Source organism: Vidua macroura, chromosome 5 (genome assembly GCF_024509145.1).
Source record: "Vidua macroura isolate BioBank_ID:100142 chromosome 5, ASM2450914v1, whole genome shotgun sequence".
NCBI classification, from domain to species: Eukaryota; Metazoa; Chordata; class Aves; order Passeriformes; family Viduidae; genus Vidua; species Vidua macroura.
The window spans coordinates 10,827,558-10,844,158 of record NC_071575.1 but is presented as its reverse complement, the minus strand read 5'-3'; the positions used below and the strand labels follow the sequence as shown (position 1 = coordinate 10,844,158).

The window sequence follows — 16,601 nt, the reverse complement described above, 5'->3', positions numbered from 1 at the left end:
CTATCTGGTGCTTTTATGTAATGCATCCAGTATTAATTGTCTCTTTGTACATATTTGGAAGAGATTCATTACTTTGAACATACTATTTTTGTGAATAAAATGTGTAAATATGAGGAAGTTTTCTGTCTTTTTAATCATATACTTCATCCAAGGTATGTGATTCACCTGTATATGTTTATACAGACATCAACCTTGACAAACTTTCTCAATGAGTTACCACTTGAAATGTTGGTTACATGTGCTGACTTCCTGAGATCTTTCAGCTTAAAGCAAGTCTGGTGCACAAAGCAGCAGAACTTACAAGTACTGTGTCTGTCTGCCCCGAGGCACTCATTCCTGCCTACTTCTCTTACTCTGGGAAGTTATTTCTTGCTAGTTCATACCTGCAGCAGAGCAAATCTTTTGTCCATGTGTATTTTAACATTGTCAAGGATTGGGAAACTCTGATTGTTACTTACCATGGAAATTTTGCCATTGACTTTGCTAAGAACAGGATCAATCCCAGATGTCACAGGCCTGAACACTGTAAACCAAATAGTATCATAAGAAAAGCACAGGAACAGAGAATTAAGCTAACAATCTACTCATTAGTTTGTGATTTCAAATCCACAGTAGAACACCTCATACTGCTCTCAGGTGCAGAGTAGTGTCCAAGCTAAAGCAACAGCCCTGAAAAAAGAACGAACCTAACAAGGTCTCCACAGACACCACACCTTGGCCTGGCACCCCAGTCCCTACAAATTTCGCTGTGACCTCTGAAAATTGCATTTAAGGTTTGCTTTTGAGTCACAAGCCCTGTATAGCTGAATGTCTCTCATTTTGAAAGTCTAAACTGCATTGATAAAATGACTCTTCAAGGTCTAGGTCAAAGAAAATTCTCACCATAACAATATAAATTCCTTGATACATCATTTGTCTAGCAGTAAGGGGAAACTAAATTAGAGTATTCTGAAAAGAAAGCATTCTACAGTATCATCAGTGTAAATATTGCTTATGTTGATTTCTGTGTACAGAAAATAGTGCTTATTTTCAGGCAAATAAGAGTTAAAAATTTCTAGCATTTGTACATGCATATTCAGCAAAATATAACTTGAGAAAGCTTTATGCCCAAATTGAACCATAATAGTCTTTTTCTAATATTCATATACTACTTAGGATGCAAAGTAATATCTATAATCCAAAGTCAATTTTTCTACAGCCTGTTATTTTTAAACTAGCATTTTTACATAGCCTAGCAGTAAATTGTCATTCAAATGCTGTCATTTTCAAACCTTTCTTCATCACAAATTCTAATAATATGGATTTAGTCAAAGTGTACAACTAGTTACTTGAATCTCAAACTCATGTCAAAATATTTCTGTCGTAATGAGACCAATTTAACGACTTGGGATCTTATATCTCTACCTTTGTAAAATGCCTGGGCGAGAAATGGAATTTTTTAAGCTGCTGCAAAATTAGGAGTCTGGATTAAACTAAGGTTCTTCATCTTCTTTCAAATGCTGGATAGAATAGGTATCTACAATCAAACTTATCACATCCCCCCAGAGGAATCTAAATAACAGTGATGCTGGGCTGGATGACACTGTGTTGGGCAAATCACATCTGTGAAGTAATTGTGATACACCAGTATGTATTTTTGCATTTAGTAGCAAAACCAACCAACAAACCAAAGCCTCCTAAAACCAAACCTAATAAAAAAAAACCAAACCAACAGTCCCCTAAAACCAAACCTAATAAAAAAAAAAAAAAAAACAAACCAACAGTTGAATTTAATGAGCGAGTTAGTTTGATATTTGAAGGAATTATGAATGTTTCTAGTCCAAACTAAAGGCACCACTGCAAATTTGAACTTCGTCTACATAAATACAGAGGTTAAGTAATTCTGTAACTAACATTCTTGGTTTCAGAGGAGCCAAGAGTAAGAAGTTAGGAAAATTATTACAGAAGTTTGTGGACTTACGCAATAAGTAAGTACAGAGTGTCCTTAAGTAAAATATGCAAAAATGTAGATAGCTTGCTAGAGTCTTCAAGCAAAATTGGTGGTGCAACTCTTGGTGACAAAGGCAGCTTTGCTAATGAGAATGATTAAAATGAGCACATCTCAACAATAAAAATTCCATTTCTGGAAGTGTAGCTGGAGACAGCTAAAGGAGGAAAAAGCCAAATTATTTCCATCCCAGAATGCCAAGAAGTACTATGAATGATAGATTCTAATACATGTTTCTAAGACTTTCCTCAGTAATTTTTGACAATGAATAAATTAAGTTAAGAATAGTAAATATGTCTAAAAATAAATATATTTAAGATAAATAGTGAGACTACTCATTTGACTTCAATCATATGCTGATTTTTCAATCAAATTGAAAGAAAAAGTAGTCAAAGAGAAATAAAAATTGGAAAGCTCTGTATGGATTTGCTAAGGATAATTCATGCATACTAGCTTCATATTTTTATTGAATAAACTAGTATTTTACTTTAATTATAGGAAATGCCATAGGAAATTTATTAAACATTTGCTATAATATCAGAAGTCATACTTGCAGTGTTCCTCGTGCTTTTCTGTAAACATCTAGCATATAGCACTGCTGAAGACAGATACTTCCAGGGGGACCTTTGTTCTGGTCCTGTATTTACCTGGGCACTGTACTGTGCTACATGGGAGCTACTTGCTGTTTCACACAGATGTAATAGATTACCTCAGGAATAACACTTCTCTGTCACAATATTGGAGTAAACTATTGCATGCCTGCTCCTTTTAAGACTCAAGCTAATATCTTTTCATGATGTGCATGACTAATATGCTATAAGGTGAGTTTTGTATCATCTTTCATTCCTGTAAAAACCCTCAGTTTTTTACCCTACTAAAACAAAGGGAGGGAACAATGGAGTGACCCTCCAAAGATACATAATGATACATAAAAGAGAAAGGCAGAAAGCAGTTTAAAAAACTTTTGGCACAAGAAAACATAATGATGAAAAAATAATAATAACAGCTGTGACTGTTCAAAGAAGGTATCAAACCATCACAGGAGAGAAGTTCTAGAGAAACTTCAGCAAGATGCAGCGGTGAAACCTAAGTAGTTTTAAGAATGAACATGACAAATATAGGGGCAGGTTTATACAGGCAGGATATCACAGAACTAGATTTGCTAATGTCAGTTGTCCCCTCCAGTCTCTTAGTCCTGTGAATGAAACACACATCCTGATCCTCACTCCCTGGCTTTAACTGATGTGCAACAATTAAATTCTAATTCTATTAATGTACTATAGGCTTACATATCCTCATTGCTTTATGACTGCAATGCATTGAAATAAAATTATTTCACATTAATTACTTGTGCCTTTTGACACAAGGGTCAAGTTGTGCTTGATTCATACAGGCTTCAGCTTGAGGCATATGGAAAACATCAGTCCTTGTACACAGATTTCAAACAAAATTCCATGCAAGAGAAAAAAGTAATTTCCACCCTTGCCCATCAAAAACTAAAAATGACACAGTATGTGTAAGACATGGGCAAAATCTAACATGGATTTTATATTATTATGGAATAACCCAGTTATTAGGCTGCAAGTAGAGAACGATAGCTTCTGTGGGCAGTGGTGACTCACAGGATTGCACACATTAATGGAGCTTTACATTTGCCCTTGCCAGTCCTGGGATTAAGAAACGTGCTTGGGTTTTCTAAGCTCAGAAGCCTGTCATCACAGGACATATGCTAAAATATACTGGCAAACTGGCTTGCTCTGAAATCTCATGAGACAAGAGACATTTTGCAACTTTTCTTTAAACCACTTTTCTTCATGCAATATACAGATTAACACAGCTCATGTTATCCTAGATCCATGAATTTTAGAATTCATTTTGAGGAAAGTAGCATTCCATTCTGGCTCACCTTCTTATGCAATGATAAAAAACCCCAAAGCATAGCAAAACTTTGTATTTAAAAAAAATTACCTCACTCAAACACAAGGAACAATTCTGAGTATCATCTGCAATTTTAGGCAGGAACTTAACATGAAGGCCATTCTGAACTGAGACCTCAGTATAATATTTAAAATGGGACATATCATTCTACAAGCAAAAATAATTTTTAGATGACTATTCTCTAAGCTTTTTAAAAAAAGAACAAACTCCCTGACACCATTTTACCTTCATTCAGAACATAGTACATCTATGAACAGATCATTATGCTCAGCTGTATGTTGAACTATTACGTGATGCCTATGTGTGTGTACATACAATGGTTGATATTAATGGTTTATATTTAAAATGTGCTAAAGCTGAGTATATGACAATTTGCAAATATTAGATTTCTATGTAAAAACTTTATTTTTTTTCAATGCAGTGTTGCAATACAGAACTATTTTTGATGTAAACAACTCAGTAAACTGCTGGCTTCTTAATTTTCAAAGTAAGTACTTTAACACAGCTGTAGCAGTGACACCCATGGCTGAGATCACTTTTTTTCTTCTATTTTCTGGAGCAGAGCACTTGTTATTTTCCCTGTGTCCTGGAGGCTACATGGAACAACCCTTCTTTCGTTGGGGACTGCAAATCTGGATGCAACAGTCCAGGTGGGGTCTCATGAGAACTGACTAGTGGATCAGAGCCACCTCTCTCACCCTACTGGCCACACTGCTTTTGCTACAGCCTGGGGTGCAGTTGGCCTTCTGGGCTGCAAACTCACATTGCCAATTTATGTCACTCTCCTCATCCACAAACACCCCCAAGTTCTTTCTCTGGGGCTCATCTCACTCCATTCTCCACCCAGACTGTATTTGTGCTTTGGATTGCCCTGACCCTGGTGCAAGACCTTGCACCTGGCCCTGTTGAACTTCACAAGGTTTGCATTGGCCCACTTGTCACACCTGTCCAGGTCCCTCTGGGTGGCATCCCTTCCCTCCAGCATGTCCATCACACCACACAAGTTTGCTGTCACCTGCAAACTTGCCGAGGGTGCCCTCAATCCCATTGTCCACGCCAATCAGCAAAGATGTTAAGCAGTGCCAGTCCCAGTACCAATCCCTGAGGGGAACCCCACTTGTCACTAGTCTCCCCATGGACATCAAGTTGTTGACTGCAGCTCTAGGCAGCCAATTCCTTACCCACTGAGTGTCCCATCACCAAATCTGTCTCTCCAGTTTGGAGAGTAGAATTCATGCAGGACAGTGTCAAATACTTTGCACAGTTCCAGAAGGAATACTAGCTACAGGTAGGTGATGTCAGGCACAATTTGCCCTTAGTGAAGTCAGGTTGACCTTTACCAATAAACTCCTTATTTTCCACGTGCCTTAGCACAGTTTCAGAGGTTCCTTTGAAGGTCTCAAATGCACGACAAAAACATTTACATGCCTAAATACATTTAAGTATCTCTCATGGATGGCTTGCAATTGAACATCCTATGCTTTTTATTCCTTGCTGCCACAGAAATTATTTTATCATTGATTAAATCTGTAAAAGTATTTTGGGGACTTCTGAAAATAAATGCTCTTGTTTTGTCTTAATACTAGTTTCTGTTATGTACATGGTATTCTGAATTGTAGCAATTGAAATAATAGTTCCTACTTGTTTCATTCTATCATAGAAATATTAATTTATTTTAAAAATACATCCCTAACAATTTTCTGGAAAATGGATCATCTCAGATAGAACACATCATGAGAGGAAATTATTTTTAACTCATGCAGAGTTTTGAATTGCTATAATCTTCTTCTTCTAGTCTCAGTGAATTTTGGGGATCAGAAAGAACTTCCCCTGGGTATGATTTTATTGCTATGACTTTATGGTAATCACTGGATCTCAGAGGAGAATATAGCTTCTGAGGATCTCATAACGTGTTACATAGATGAACAAAACACATGGAAGCATTCCTTAGTAAGCAGTAGATTCTGTACCACTTTCAAAACCAAAATTCATAAGTTTATGGCTACACTAACACTTTATGTGATACTTTGTATCTATCTAAATATTTTGATTGCTAATTCTTCCTTCTCTGAGTAAAATAAGGTACTTTTTAAATTTATTCTGCTGAAGAAATTATGGTCACTATACCATTCCATTATTTACACCTAAACTTTCAATTTAGTGAAAATTAAACTTCAAAACATATCTCAAACCCTAACTAGCCATACCCTCAACTGACAGTGCTCCTGGAACTGCTTTAATCTCTGTATTGGCCCAATGCGTGCAATGTACTCAATTTGCACCAGTCTCAGAAGAATAAGGTGCCTTTCTCAGTGTCTCCAGAACACAAAAAAACAGGTAATGCAGTCAGGAAATCCATGCTTACTATGCTTGCTATGTCCAAAGGGATAATTTGTATCTTGAGCAATAAGGCAAAATCTCCTTCAGAATCTTGACCAGATGCCATCTCCTAGAGAACTAAGAGCAGCCAGAATGATGCAGCAATAAGAAGTCACAGTGACTTGTTAATGGTTTTGTTCTGTTCAGCTGAAGTTCCTCAACATATTCATTATCATAAAATCAGCAATAATAGGCAACTTATATAAAACATCTTTACTCTCTGTCTTTTTAATTAATCCTACTTCTACTGTTGGAAACAAAGCATATTTTTGTTTTCTTGAATTGATTTACTACAGTTCTTAACCAAAGGGGCTACATTTAATAAAATGAAAAAAAAAAAAAAGTTGAAAAGGATCATAAGTGATTTAGAATTACTAGATAATAACACCTTTTGAAAAATATGGAAAAAATAGGAATTGTTGTTTCTTACACAAACTAGTGTAGCTGGCAATTACTGGTATCACTGAGTTTATAAACCACAATATTCTGGAGTGCACTATTTTAAGTTAAAATTCAGTGCTGAGATAACATTAAGACAAAGAGAACATATTCACAAAAGTGACAGATTCAAAAGGTGTAAAATGCAATCCAAATTCCACATTTATCCAGCATATTAAAAAAATGTCATTTATATGCGCTGAGAATATTAATGATATTTGCATGCAAAAAGCCCAAGTGTCAGATTCTGTACCTGGGATGAGGCAACCTTGGATGTATGGAGAGACTGGGCCAATTCTTGCAGGGAACTCAATTTGCTCCAGTCTGGGAAGAATCAGGTGCCTTTCTCAGTGTCTCCAGAACACAAAAACAGGTGCTGCGGTGAGGAAATCCATGCTGGAATGAGAATCCATCCAGAATGAGATACTGGAAAGCAGCACCACAGAAAACAACCTGGTTGATGACAAGTTGAACACGAGCCAGCAGTGCCCTGGCAGCCAGGAGGGCCAACCCTGTCCTGGGGGGCATCAGGCACAGCATCACCAGCCGGGCAAGGGAGGGGATTGTCCTGCTCTGCTCTGCACTGGGGCAGCCTCAGCTCGAGTGCTGGGGGCAGTTTTGGACACCACCATACAGGAAAGGCATGAAGCTCTTAGAGAGACTCCAGGGCCAAGCAGAGGAGGTTGGTGAAGGGCTTTGAGGGGAGGCCATATGAGGAGTGGCTGAGGGCACTTGGTCTGTTCAGCCTGGAGGTGACTGAGGGGAGACCTCACTGCAGTTACAACTTCCTTGTGAGGGGAAGAGGAGGGGCAGGCACTGATCTCTGCTCTGTGGTGCCCAGTGACAGGACCTGAGGGAATGGCCTGAAGTTGTGTCAGGGAGGTTTAGGTCGGATATAACAACAAGGTTCTTCACCCAGCAGGTGGTTGGGTACTGGAACAGGCTCCCCAGGGAAGTGGTCACAGCACCAGCCTGACAGAGCTCGAGAGGTGTTCAAGCCAGGACTTTGGACTTCGATGATCCTTGTGGGTCTCTTCCAACTCACAATATTTAAAATCTCTATGTGAGAGACAAGATAGCAAAACCTAGCAGAAAAATAAAATTGGCATAACCACTTTTCTTCCAGTCATTTTCTCTCCTTCTGCATTTTTTTCTTCTTTAAAGGTTTGATGGTATAGAACTTTAGTGCATCAGCATTTGGGCTTTGCTTTTTATAATAATGATTTTTGTCTTGCTGGCATTTCTTGCTTTCCACTTAGATTTTTTTTCTCTATCCTCAAATCTCCTGAGTCACATTTGGAGAGTCAGACCAGTAAATGAGGCTTTTTCTGTGTCTGTGTAGCGCCCTACCTCAGATCTAAGCTCACCATTAAGGGTACACAGAATTTGAAGGGATCCGGAAATGACCTCTTCCTGTTTCAATTAACTATGCAGTCATCTGATTAACATTACTAGTTAATTTACTAAATAAAAGTATTGTTGGAATCCTAGATGCTGAGAATTTTAAACTTTCTGTGCTTAAAGGCACAGACCCACAAGAGAACACCGCATTTGACCTAAGGTCGTAGAACAGGCTTTTAGAATTGATTAATAGCACTGGGATTATGGGTGTGTAGTTGGTTAGAAGTGCGTAATATCACAGGGTAGAAAACTTAGAGTTTGGGATTTTAGAATATAGAAATAAATATGAAGCAAGATGGAGGTTTTAGGGCGGGGGCAGGTTGTTCTTCTTTACCTTCTTCTTCCTTCTTCTTCATAGGTTTAGGTGATGTTTTGTGATTAGACAGAAAAGTCCGCATTTCAGACTTCAAGGGATCAGTTATTAGGTTAAAAGGGAAAATAATATAAGTGTCCTTTCTTAGTTGGATAGTTTAGTTTTAAAAGACCTTGTAACAAGAATTAGTTAACCATTTTGCGCCTTATTAATGCAAAAGCTGCCGAACTCACAGTAGTGAGACTTTAACATAGATAAGAAATAATAAACACCTAAGTCCAAACATAAAATACCATCTCAAGTGCCTTCAATCCCAACCTTGAGAAATCGATAAAGTATCACTCATGATCTGGCAAATGAAAGCATAAATTCTTCCTCTTATTAGTACTTAGTGTAAAAGAAACTTAATACACAGAAACTTACTCAACACAAGTTCATTTTTCCTGAATTCCAAACAATATTCAGTGAGTACAAAATCTATTGTCTAAAGGGCTATATAATTGAAATACATTGTGGAAATTACTTAAGTGAACTAGCACCAATAGCAAGAAATGCACAATGCTCTGATGAATTACTTTTAATAATGAAGCAGAAATGAAAATAAGTTTGTATCACAGGTTTCTCAGTAAAAGCTGAAGGAAATGCAGATCATCTAGGAAGACTATCTTCCATACTCTGGAGGAAAATCTCTCTTTGATTCACGAGGTGTAATAAGGTTACGTATGTTAAGACTGAAGCTGTTGCAATAATCGTTCACACAGCGAGCATTAAAATCAGTTCATTCTCCATTCAATCGTGCCTATCCTCAGCAAAGCCAACTTTGGGCCTCTCCCACCTGGCTGCCGCGCCTTTGAGCTCACTTCCTCGTCTTTACTTCAAGTCTTCCGTGCTAGGCAGGATCGATCTGCCTTTTTCTTTTTTTTTTCTCCAAAATGAAATGCAAGCAGAGAAAAAACTGACCGAATAGCAGTGAACACTTAATGACAGAATCTTTCGGGGAAGCGTTGAAGCCAAACATCGCCTTCCTGCGACTGAAATAGCTGTAGGAGTCAGGGCTACAAGACCTGTGCACCATTACCATGGTCGGTGCCTTCCACTCTTCTCACCGTCTCTCCATCCCTTCAGCCCCCAAGCTCGCTCCCAGCCGCCTGCCGGCCTCCAGCACGCAGGTGTTGTACTCGTTGCGGCCGCCCCCCGACAGACCTCTCTTCCTTCCTGGATCCCACACCCCTCACTCCCAGTAATCTCCTTCTTTTGGAAAATTTACGTGTTCCCCAAGGAAGCTGCCACGCGTGGGCCTGCTTCCCGCCTCCAGGCCGCCCGGGGGCCACCCCCGCCCGTGTGCCGCTGCCCCGCCAACAGGAAGGCCAGGGCGGGCCGCTCGCAGCCTGCGTGAGCTGCACAAGGGACCTGGGGACCGCCACGAGTCTGGGCGCAGAGGCAGCAGGGGATGAAGGCGAGGATAGAAATGAGGCACCCGCGCTGCCTAAGCGTGACCGCGGGGATTTTGGCGCGGCGGCCTCCTGGTCCTCTCGCTGCCGCGTCTGCTTCCTCCCTGCCCGCCTCCGGCAGAGAGATGCTGCTGCAGGCGGGTGGGTGGGCGCTCCTCCCTGCGTCAGGAGGTGCGGCTCCCCCGGCCCGGCGCTGCCCTCCCCTTTCCTCTCCCCCCCGCCGCTTTTATGTCTGTCTTTAAACGCCGCCGCAGTGAGGGTTGGGCACATGTGGCTGCCACCGCCTGCCCGCCGCTGAGCCCCGCGCCCGCACGGCTCCGCTCGCCATCCTCGCCCGCGGGAGCACCCGGCCCCCCCTTTTCGCAGCTGGCGCCCGGCGGGCGGAGGTAAGGCGCGGCTCGGCATGGCATGGCATGGCACGGCACGGCACGGCAGGGCACAGCACAGCGAGGCGCTGAGCGTGGGTGCGCGGGGCGGCCCGCGCTTTCCCAGCCCTGCCCTGCGGCTGGGGCCGCGGGGGCAGCGTGGCCGCCTCGCGTGTGTCGCCGGGCGGGAAGCGGCAGGATGTGTGGGGGGTTCCTTTCCGCCCGGCGTCCGCCTTCCTGTGGGTCGGGGGTCCCCCTAACCCAACCGGGGCTTTCGCCCTGGTGCCAGCCTCTCGCTGGCGCGGAGAGAGCCGGCCCCTCGGGAAACAATAGCGAGCGCCGATTAGAAGCCGCCCATGTGTTTTAACTCGGCGGTAGGTTAAAAGGATGTACGGGGCTGTTTTAATCGGCGTTATTATTATTATTATTATTGCAGTTGGTAAGGGCGAGAAACATATCTTTTTCCGAGTGAAAGAAATTTCATTCATCTCCCGTGTGTTGCGTAAAAAAAATCTCAGATGCGTGTGTAGCGCGTGTTCCGGGAGGAGCGGGGGCGCGGGCTGTCTCCTCCGGGCAGCACCGCGGTGATGTGCCTCGCCGCACGGACGAGCCCGGGCTCGGGGAGAGCAGGGCGAGCCGGCCGCTGAGGGAGCCGGCTACCATCGAGGGCGGCCCGCGGCGTCCATCCCCACCATGTGCGGCGGGCGGACGCGCCACAGGGCGAGGGCCGGGCCCGGGCGCTGCATTGTTGCTGCGGAGCGTGGGCGTCGCCCGGCGGGCCCGCGCGGTGCCTCCCAGCGCCGCGCCACTCGCGTCTTTCGCCCCGCGAAGGCGGGGGCAAACCCCGCGGCCGGGGGCCGGGGCGCCCCGGTGTCAGCCATGTTTGGGTGGGCATGGTAATGAGGACCTTCTCCCAACCTTTGTGCCTCTTGGATTTATTTTCTGTGGAGGATGTTGATGGTCGTAGCCCGCCGTGTACCGCGGCATGTCCACGGGGTAGATTCATACCTACAGTCTTCTCCTAGTGATTCTTTTTCTCTTCGATTTGCTTATTAATCCTTCTTATTTTCTGTGCCCGTATTGCCTGGGTGTGTTCTCATTTTGCTAGTGTTAGAGCGAACTGGAATTTCTTCGCGAGGCTTTGCTTTTGTTGTGGAAGTAAATAAGATGATTGTAATATGAATGCACAGTCACACTGACCTGGCACACATGAGAGTTGTAGGGATGGAGTGATGGGATTTCATCTATTTAAGTAATTTGCACTGTGTTTTACTTGTTAAAGACCACATTATCATCAACTATTTTATTTTCAGTGTGCTACTGCTACATAACAAGCTCACTGCTGTAGTGTTGTTTTCTAAGATAAGCCTAATAATTTTTAAATAGTATATTACCATCTGTGCGTCACTGTGGCATATCATAGGATATGAACCCAATTTCCCCCCTACAAAGAAAAGTGTAAATGATGTAAAGATTCTGTTATCTGATGTCACATAAATGTATACTGGATGTATTGTGCAGGCAGCTTTCTCCATTTGATTAAAAACCGATGACAACATAATCAGTTTCTATTTAGCAGTATATTTCCCATTATCAGCATCACATTAGAAAGGAAACTGTGAAAAATACTTAGGAAAGATTCCTTAATTTTTTTGGGGCTAATATACAAGTTTTTTGTTTACCCACACCCCATATTAAGATAATCATAGACTCACAGCCTGAATGCAGTGCATATTGGACACTCCCTTTGGGCTCAGCTCTGCACTTCAGACTCAAGAACAAAAAATCCCATTGGTTTTGATCTGTGCATGAAAAACCAAACCATTCATAGCTGTTCAGATGTGTCACCAGTACAGAAAACTGAGTATGTGAAACTGCCAAGGCATTTTGAATCTAGTTTTTTAGCATAATCTGATTCCTTTTGACCTTTCATGTCTTGTCATTCTTACAGTTGTCTTTTTTCCATATTGCAAAAGCCCGTATGCACAAAATTTTTCAAATGCTGAATTTGTCAGAAAAAAATCACAAATTATTCAGAAGCACAATCTACTACTTGCAACTATTCCTTTTGATTCAGATGACATCGTTAAGGAGTAGTCCCTGCTCGAGTGGTATGGAATTACCACTTCAAGTATTTGTGGTAGAATCTTTCTGGGAAGATTTTATTTTGGAAATTCTCTAGAGTACTGTACCAGAAGTGTACACAACATTAAGGACATTTTTACCTGTTTTCCCGACTATTTTGCATTGTTCTGACCATTTCACTCATCTCCATTAGTAATGTTCTTAGTTAAAAGACAAAATACCTGTTGATTTTGGAAGAACAGTTTTCAGTCCCAAATTTTAATAGATCAGCATAGCAATGGTAGCAGCTTTTACACATGACTTTAGAGATCTCTGAATTCTCAGTTTCAGAATAACTTTGACATATCGGCAGGTGGCCACGTGGGCAACTCCATTTGTCCTTGAAAATTGATCCAAAGTATCCTTGCCATTACTCAGGAAATGTATTGAAACAATTTAGGAATAAATAAACATCATTGACAAATGACGACCGAATGCTATTCTGCTGAAGAGCTGGAAGCACAAATCCTGGTGAGACAGTAGAAAGTGGTGTGAAAATGCAGTGGTAACTGCCAGAACGGTTGCATTAGGCAATGGCAGTAACTGGTCTGAGCTTCCCATAAGCCTACACTGAAACAGAGCTCTGCATTCTTATCCTTCACTCCTAAGGCTAGGGATTCCTTGCTTGTATGGGAGAAAGCAAAGAAAAAGTTTGTGTAATGCTGTGGACAGCAGTGCCTCAAGTCATGGTGCCAGTAGTCTATTTCCCACTTTAGGGAGGGAGTTTCTTGCTGCTGGCAAATGATAGTTTTGCATTTCAAGTGTCAGAAATGTGTACTGCAATATTAATAATTCAGCTCTCCTTAAGCCAAAATGGAGAAGGGATGAAAACTGTAATAGGATGTTTGAATAGTGTTTGATTTTCTCTAGTGGAATTAGCATTAATAATTTTCTTTCTAAAGACATAGACATTTATTGTAACATAACTTGAAAACATTATTTGTGTAATGAAATCAAATAATCAGATGTGATGAGAAGTATGATTTCCACTAACCCATGTGTTCAGTTTGGCTTTTTGCTTGTATATAAAAAAGAGGAAGAAGTAATCACGTAAATTCTTCCCAAGGACAACTTGATTTACTTAGTGATCCATTCTAAAGCACAGAGGTCAGAGAATTAGGGTCTCAGGGCAACTGCGTATCAGGTAATATCTAATTTTCAGTAATTGATTTTGCAGCTTAAGTAACTTTAATACTTTATTGAATATTAAATGTACTTTTACAACCTATCACTTCTGAGAAGTGTGATAAAATTGTACAATAAACTCATGGTTCTCTTGTATCTTATATGGTAAGCTTAGAATACGGACATTTTTTTTCAAATTGTCAGTAGTTGCACCTTTTAAGTTTGACCAACCAGGGGTAGAGTTTCTTCATAATTGCTGAGATTACTTCACTTGAAGGAGTGGTAACTGCTGAATTTGTTCCTTCAGTGAAGTACATATAAGAAAAGACTGCTGATTAAGTGATACATTTTCTCCATTTGAATAGGAGGTTACAGTTAGCTCATCCTATAAGTCTCTGAAGTATTTCAGTGAGGCTGATTTGTGAGAAGTACTGAGAAACCTGTGCAGAAGTGAGAAACTACAGTAAGGCAAATTAATTCTTTAGAGATTATGTGCAGTGAAAAGGAAAACTGACATTTAAGAGCTCTAGGTTGTAATGTTCTGTCTCTAGATGTTTCTGTTTGGCCAGGGATTTGGCAGTAGTCATACAAGCTGTTAAGATTAAGTCTATTGATAATGAACAATCCTGAGAAAGAAACTTTGCTGGTTTTGTCAATTTATTGTGTTTGTTCTATAATAGTGGGAAGTATTCTTCTGTAACTAAAATTTAAGGAGACTAATCTGGACCAGATTTTTTTTGCGTTTGAGTCTGTGCAGGGTTTTGTTGTATGGTAAAGCCATGAACAAAATTTTGTAGGAATGGAGAACAAATTTCCCAGCAATATGAAACAGATGCAGTGTCAGTGAAGACTGTATAACTACCTCTATCTGCAGCAGGTGTCAATTTGGTCTTGCATTTTTAAATAGTTTTGCTATAGTATAAATGGTTCTGTTGTAGACACCAGAATAAAAACTTTTTTCTAATGTGTTTAAGTCTCCCATAGCCCACAGAGCTCTTATTTTTTTACAGAGTCATGAATGTGTAACAGTTTTCTTTACATTCTTCAGTGATGTTTTCTGAGACATGTTAATACAAGTATAATTTTATGGATTATAATTATCTTTAATTGCAATTGAGTTAAGCACCTATTGAATCTATATCTTACTGACAGGCTGTATTAAACCAGGTAGGGAAAAATGCTAGATCATGTAGTTCATGCTGAAGAGCAGCATAATGGTTGCTTCAGTTTATAGAGAGAGATGGGCTTGACCAGGCAAAAAGGTTATGGTGTGTATTCCTATTTCCGCCAAAGAACACAATGCTGCATTGCAGCAGTAATTCAGTCTGTGCAATGAGTACTGTAACACAGTGTAACTCTTCCTGAAATAATTATCTGTACACAGATTTCCCCAGCGATAGCTGTTCTTCACAGTCACAGTACTCCCGTGAAACCCGGTTTGCTCCTGCAGTCTTCTTCCTCTTTTTCACTCAGATATGATGGTCACTAAGTATTCTCCTCATCCTGTCTGCACAAATTTCTTTTTTGCAGACTTACAGCCATCCATTGCTCCTAAAACTTCAGTTTACATTTTCTATATTGCTTGTTTCCGTCATGCTTTTTCTTTCCAGCTTTCCAGTAGACTCATATTTGAGATGCCTTTTGTACATTTCCTTTTGATGCAAAAGACTTCTCTTCTGCACTTGTGCATATGATTCTTCTCCCATGATTTCATACAGACTGAAACATTTTGGCATGAATATCAATAAAAATCTTTTATGAACATGTGTCATGGTGAAAATCCTGACTTTTGGTTCCATGTCCTCTGTTAACCATACTAGTTCCTTCACTGGGAGTCAAAGGGAAGATTTGGTGAGCAGGAACGTAATAAGATGTAGGAATCCCCTGGTCCCCTCTGAGCATGGTGAGGGGGGAATCCTACATGGACAAAGATAAAAGACGGGAAGCGCTTTTCTCTTTGGGACTCGAATCCTGTTTATTATAAGGAGCCACCTCGGATCCAGGCGACACCTCAGGGGGTAACAGAGACTGAGGCGTCTGGCAGCGTCCGGAAGAGAGAGAGAAAGCGAAAGTGTCGTCCCGGGGGTTTTGAGGCCGGGGAAAAGGGGTCGGGCAGAACTGGAAGCCACATCCAATGGGACACAGGTGAGGAGAGAGGGAGGGGGGGAGCAGGTCAGGGAGAGACCACCACACCTGAGGCTTAGGAGGGGGGGGAAAGGTGTGTGGAATAGACCAGTGTGACATAAACTCCATAGTTGAACTCCATAAACTAACTCCATAAAAACTACTCAGTGCAAATTCCCAATCACCCAGTGCAAAACAACAACTAAATAAGCTGTTTAGTGCATCACAACATCAAGACACAAGCTTGTGGGACTGGACTGATACACCGTATTGGCATAATCTACTTTCAAAACTGAGATTATAGTGATGTGAACTGGCTGCAGCTTTTTACTGCATTTTGCCACCCTCACAGCAGCATGTTGGTATGTAGCTGCTTCCTCAGGGAAGAATGCAATGCTTTGAAAAGTAGAATGTTGATCACTTTAATCCGTTCAATGGCAAACATTGAACCAAAAAAGGTATTGAAGATTATTTGTAAAGCAGTAAAAATGAAATGTAAATAATTTTGTCAAATTGATGTGTTTCTATCAGAAGTAAAAATAAGATTATAAAAAGTACAATATGTTAGAAAATAATATTTTTGGCTTTCCTTTTCAGAGGGGAGAGCTGGTTTTAAGAAGAAATGTAATGTAAGAATTATTGTGTTGCAATTTATGTTGGAAAAACACAGCTAGAAGTTCATTAATATTTAGTTGTATCAGTCGTTGCAATAGTATTGTGGGATGAAATTGCCTTACAAATGGCTTTTATAGAGGTTTGTGCTGAAATTCCAAGAACATGGGGCAGCTGTACTCATTATACTTTCAAATCCGTAAGTGAGGGGTTTTTTGTGCCTGTTTTTCTGTTCATGTTGTGAAAATCTCCAGCCTTGTAACTTTAATTGTTTATTGGTATTCCACAGCCGAGAGAACAGAAGTACAGTGTTTTTCTAGTAGGTACCTATATATTGATTGGCA

At 40.9% G+C, this 16,601-nt stretch overlaps 1 protein-coding gene and 1 long non-coding RNA gene across 3 annotated transcripts in view; one reads left to right on the top strand and one right to left on the bottom strand.

Annotated features, from left to right (window-relative positions):
* The window catches only part of LOC128807800 (uncharacterized), a 47,210-nt gene extending 40,081 nt beyond the window's left edge, over positions 1-7,129 (bottom strand). For both annotated transcript variants that reach the window (XR_008437278.1, XR_008437277.1), the window contains exons 1-2: positions 6,996-7,129; positions 459-523 (exon numbers count right to left, since the gene is read on the bottom strand). This is a non-coding gene — a long non-coding RNA (uncharacterized LOC128807800). The remainder of the gene's footprint in view (positions 1-458; positions 524-6,995) is intronic.
* A 3,057-nt stretch (positions 7,130-10,186) lies between these two features.
* Positions 10,187-16,601, top strand: part of SLC6A15 (solute carrier family 6 member 15) — a 36,661-nt gene continuing 30,246 nt past the window's right edge. Inside the window, exon 1 of the mRNA XM_053978710.1 lies at positions 10,187-10,293. The gene's annotated coding sequence lies outside the window, so the exon portion shown is untranslated. The remainder of the gene's footprint in view (positions 10,294-16,601) is intronic.